Raw genomic sequence first — 5531 nt, forward strand, 5'->3', positions numbered from 1 at the left:
CCAATTTCTCTTCGTATTGCTGTCTTTCTCCATCCATGTGAAGCTATATAGCATGGGTGGTATCCGAGGGAAGATAGAAGAAACAATAAGCACTAATGACAGGGAAGCTGCTCCTAGGCAGTGTTTCATGACAGCTGTCTGAAAGGATGAAAGAACAAAGTTTGAAAAAAACAAGACCCAGTGAATGATGGGAACAGGCCTTGTGGCTTATCTGGATTCCTGCAATAACCATTTGTGCTCCTCCACTGCTTACTCCCTCTCTCCAGTCCAACCCCCACAGAGCAACAGAGTGGGCTGTGGACCAGGTCATACATTAGAATTAAGGGTAAACTCACAAGGTCCTGCACAATCTCTTTCTATCTTATTTCATGCTCCACTTCAGTCCAACGAGACCAGGCTGGCCTTGAACTCACAGAGATCTACTTGTCTGCACTGGGATTATAGGTGTACGCAACCATGTCTGCCAAAATATTAAAAAGTGCATTAGACAGATTAAATTCTTTTGCTCTTCAAGGACTTTACAGCACTGCTTTCCTCTGACTTTTGTGATCACCCTGCTCTCTCTTGGCCCAGTCGAAGGGTTAAAATCTCAGTGAGAACTTCTCTCTAAGGCCTAAGTATAGCAGCATGGGGTAGAGGTGATTCTGAAACCAAAATCCAAACTAGATAGGATGGGGAGTTGGCTCTCAGTGTTACCCATCAGGCAGCCTGCTGAAGGCTAAGATGTTCTGAGTTGATGTCATCCTCAGGTTGGCTGCAAGCCTGCTGTAGCAGTTCCAGGCACCGCATCGAGTTACAGATGCATGCAGAGGGACAAAAGTGACTTGCTCTTCTTGGTGTTCCCTGAGGGAAGTCTTTCCAGAAGGCTCTGCTCTAGCAGACTTTTCACATCTCCTTGGCTAGAATGGAGTCACATACGCCAGTCGGTGGTGGGGAGGGGGTTGTTGTTATTGATTTCCACTACAGGTTCCTGTTCTATTTCATACTTTGTGTGCCTTGCACAGTTTTGTAAAAATCCAGAGACTCCTCAGAGTAACATTTTAGCCTTAAAACACTGGAATCTGGGGGGAGGGGATGAAAGAAAAGGGAGGAGAAATTGCAGTCTGTATGTAAAATAAATTTAATTAAAAAAAAACTGCAATCAACTATAAGGTGACAGACTTATCAAAATCACTGAATTTGTGACCTGGTTATATATGCTATCTTTTATTGATTACAACTAGATTTTGTTTTGTTCCGTTTTTTTTTTTTTTTTTTTGAGACAGGGTTTCTCTATGTAGCCCTGGCTGTCCTTGAACTCACTCTGTAGACCAGGCTGGCCTCCAACTCAGAGATTCACCTGCCTCTGCCTTCCGAGTGCTAGGAGTAAAGAAGTGTGCCACCACTGCCCAGCACAACTAGATTTTAATAATACTGTCTGGATTAATAAGCATTAATGGTTATTTTTAAATAGTGATGGGCATAAAAGATATTTTGAGGTGGTTTTAAAAACTGACTTGAAAACATTTGTAATTTCTGTCTGTAGAAAAGGTACAAGTTTTATGAATACCACTTGGTTTGTTGGCTTCAGCGATAGAAAAAATATTACTTTTTTGGGGAGGTTAACTAAAAAAATGCATGGAGTTTTCCCCTCATCTAATGTATGGACACTCTCACCTACCTCCAGGGTTCCAGTGCCTGGCCTACAAGATTCATTTGATGAGTAAATGTTCTAAGAATGACGGGGCCAGTGGTGCAGGTCTATAATCCCGGCTACTTGCGAGACTGAGGAAGGGCTGCAAACTCAAAGCCAATCCTGGCAACTGACTGAGACTCTGGCAAAATGGAAAGTAGAAAGAGACAGAGTTCCAGAGTTCTCACAGGCAAGAGGTTCTAGGTTCAATCTCAAAAACAAATATTTATTTTTAAAGATTTAATTATGTGACATAAGTGCATAGTGTCTGGCCCATAGTAGGTGTTCAATAAATCATAGCTTAAAAATACACACACACACACACACACACACACACACACACACACACACACACAAATACAGACACACAGAGAAATCCCGAGAGTCAGAAACCCAAAATACTTAAATCAATGCACTGAAAACAAGCAAACAAACAAACTAGGAATGAGGTTTCAGGGGGTTTATTAACACACAGTTTCACATGTGGACTTCCTAGTGGATGAACTTGATAGAGCATATCAAATGCTCAGCTTCACCCCATCTTACCGAGGTTTTTGTTCAGAGACACTGTCTTGATTTATATTCCCAGATGATGGTTTGCATTGTGTTATATCACCAATACTGGGTAAACCAGGCTGAAGACTTGGCTCTCCATTCTACGGTGTGGTCATGCTGTCTTAATGCTGAGGTTCTTGCTTACCCCAGTAATTTTTGTTCTTTGCCCTCTTTTCTTGGGAAGGATGCAATTTTATGACCATTAAGATAATATATTTTGTTCAAATAGATAAAAAGTCATTTTTACACACAAGATGGGTGGGGAAACCTTTGTTCGATGTCCATTTGGGTTTGTAAGAAAGAAAGAGATTGTTTTTGTGGCCTGAAGACTATTCTTGTGTGTTCCTTCAGTAAAAGGAAGAGTGCTTCCATGTTTCTAGTTTCTTGTTAGGGCTTCCGTGGTTTAGTCATTTGAAAGTGTCCTTTACTGACTATAAGTTGAAGCTTTGAAATCATATAGGCATCAATTCATATTCTGACTTTGTAATGTACTGCCTGTGATCCTGAGCAAATAACCTCAATATAGTAATAACAATAATAATAACGGTAAATAATACTCATAGTAAGCGCTGTAATAACAGTAACTGTAATAGTAAGCTAGCAAGATTTATATGTACTCACTGCCCCCACAGGCTCATGTGTTTGAATACTTGGTCTCTAGCTGGGTGGTGCTGTTTGAGGAGGTCTAGACCTGGGAGCGGAGTTTCACTGGAGGAAGTAGGTTACTCTGGGTAGACCTTTGGGGTTCTATAGTCTTCCCCAGTTTCCTGACTGTCTCTCTTTAGAGGCATGAGCAAGCAGCAGCAGGCTCCTGACACCACAGACTGGACTCATTCCCCAGTGCTGTGCCTTCCCGGCCATGCCTGGCTGTATCCACTCCAATCATGAGCCTAAATAAATCCTCCTCCACTAAGTTGCTTCATGTCATCTATTTGGTCACAGTGAAAAGAAAAAGAATCAATACAGTTCATGTGCTTTGTATGGACAATTCCGGTAAGCTTAAGTCACATTTTTACTATAATTCACACCAAATAATGAGGAGATGAGGTTTATATCTATTTTTAAACTTGCTTCTAAATTTCATTTTCCTTTCTTGGCAAAGTGGAGTTAATTGGGCTAAATATTAAATTGCTGTATGTTGCAGATTTTCATCGTATGGTGTATAAGTGCTCAGTAAATGGCAGAGTCAGCCAGTATTAGCTTGCCTAGTCTTATACAGCTGATAAAATCTTATTGTATTTCCATGTACTTTACTAAAATAATAGAATGATTGATTTTTCTTGTCCAAGGAGCATGGATTATTAATAATAATTAGTACATTTGACTCAAGGGCAAATAAATTCTAAATATAGCCTATTGATTATAAGATTGTCACCCCTTTTACAAAACACCTTGTGGACCTTTATGGACTATTAATAAAAAGCTGTGGCTACTATTGTCATATTAAAATAGCCTTAGCTTAGTGCTCCATGCCTGTAAACCCAGACCTCTGGTGGCAAAAGCAGGATTTCGATCCATATCAGCCTAGACTTCATGGAGAGATCCTGTCTGCCTATTTCCCCCACCAACCCAACTGCCAAAATAAATAAACAAACAAATAAATATGAAGAAAGAAAAAGAAAGCTTCTTCAAAAAAAAGGACACCTTTAAAAAAACATTTTTTCTTTGCTCAATTTAATTTTATCCAAAACAGTTTTGGCTTGCTTTCAAAATATTCAGATTTAACACATGAGGCTTTTAGAAAAAGATGTTAAGAAATGTATATGCATTAGTGTGTTGTCTGCATGTATGTGGGTGTACCACATTCGTACCTGGAACCCAAAAAGGTGGGAAGAGGGCATCAGCTCACTTGGAACTGGAGTTATGAGCTATCATGTGGGTGCTGAGAACTAAACCTGGGTCCTCTGTCAGAGCAGCAAACAGTATTAACCTCTGAGCCATCTCTCCAGTCCCTGAGTTTCCTGTTTGGTTTTTATAGTGCTGGGGATGGGATCTAAAGTCTTGCTCATCCTAGACATGCAGGTGAAACCGATGGGTTTTGTCCCTAGCTCTTACCCTCGAGGCGAATTTTGTGTGAGTTTTTAATCCAATTCTAAACATCGACCAATTGGGAAAGAGATATTTCTTAGCCTGATTGCTATTGCTCATAAAACTATATTTTCGGTATGGAATTTCTCCACTCTTGGATTACATTAAGGGCAAAAAGTCTTACTCATACTCAGTATCAAAACTCCACTTAAGACACTAGGTATAAAGTTCATCTTTTCCCCCAGCAAAGAAGGCATCTTCCTAGAGTTTTAATGAACGAAGTTTTGTGATCAGCGAAAATTTCCTGTAGCCTTGCCTGTGAGTGCCCCCTGCTGGATACACAAGACCTTTACTGCATCTCCAATTTGTCCTTTTTAATGGGAAAGTGCCCAAGGAACAGGTCACAAGGACAGCTGTAAATCCCAGTGAGTAATGTGGTCTTTGGGTAAGCGTGCAGATTTGTAATAAAAACATATTCAGGAAACAAACTCAAATGCAAAAATATTCCACTGAGCAATTGTTTATGATCGCACCAGTGCCAACGAGCCAATAAATAGTCCTCTATTTATCTTATGAGCTCACTGAATTTTATACATCAGTGACATAGGCAATTGGTGGGTGGCTTCTTACCATAGGGGGCCTGCACATATATTTTACATAATAGTAGAAAATGAGTGGCCCCTTTGTTGTGACCATGTGTTGGCTTCAATGCCAAATATGTAATTTTGTCTTGGAATCTTGCTTTTGGAGCCACAGTCCCAGCTGGCACTTCAGGAAGGTGTGTCCTGTTTTGCCATGAGCTCGACAGAGATAACATAACCCTTGGCCTATGGGCAATTCAGCAGACACAGGAATCAAGAGTCATTGGTCAACTCAAAATTTCCATTGAGGCCAAGAAGGAAGAAATGGACTGTAGGGGGAATTAGCATATGTTTTGGTTTATTATTTGTGGAGGTTCTACCAGACGAGCCCCTGGGAGCACATGAAAAAAATGTAGCACTGTACGTGGGCCCTGGGAAAGGGGAGTCTTCAGTTTTCTCCTTAATTTTGTTGTTGTTGTTTATGTATTTGTTCTGTTTTGTGTTTTGAAAAGGTCTTGCTATGTCGCTCAGGCTAGCTTTGAGCTCTAAGTCCAGTGTGGTAGTTTGAATATAATTGAACCCCATAAACTAATAAGAAGTGGCACTATTAGAAGGTGTGGCTTTGTTGGCGTAGGTGTGGCCTTGCTGGAGGAAGTGTGTTACTGTGGAGGTGGACCTTGAGGTCTCATACTCAA

This window comes from Cricetulus griseus, chromosome 5 (assembly GCF_003668045.3).
Source record: "Cricetulus griseus strain 17A/GY chromosome 5, alternate assembly CriGri-PICRH-1.0, whole genome shotgun sequence".
Taxonomy (NCBI): Eukaryota; Metazoa; Chordata; class Mammalia; order Rodentia; family Cricetidae; genus Cricetulus; species Cricetulus griseus.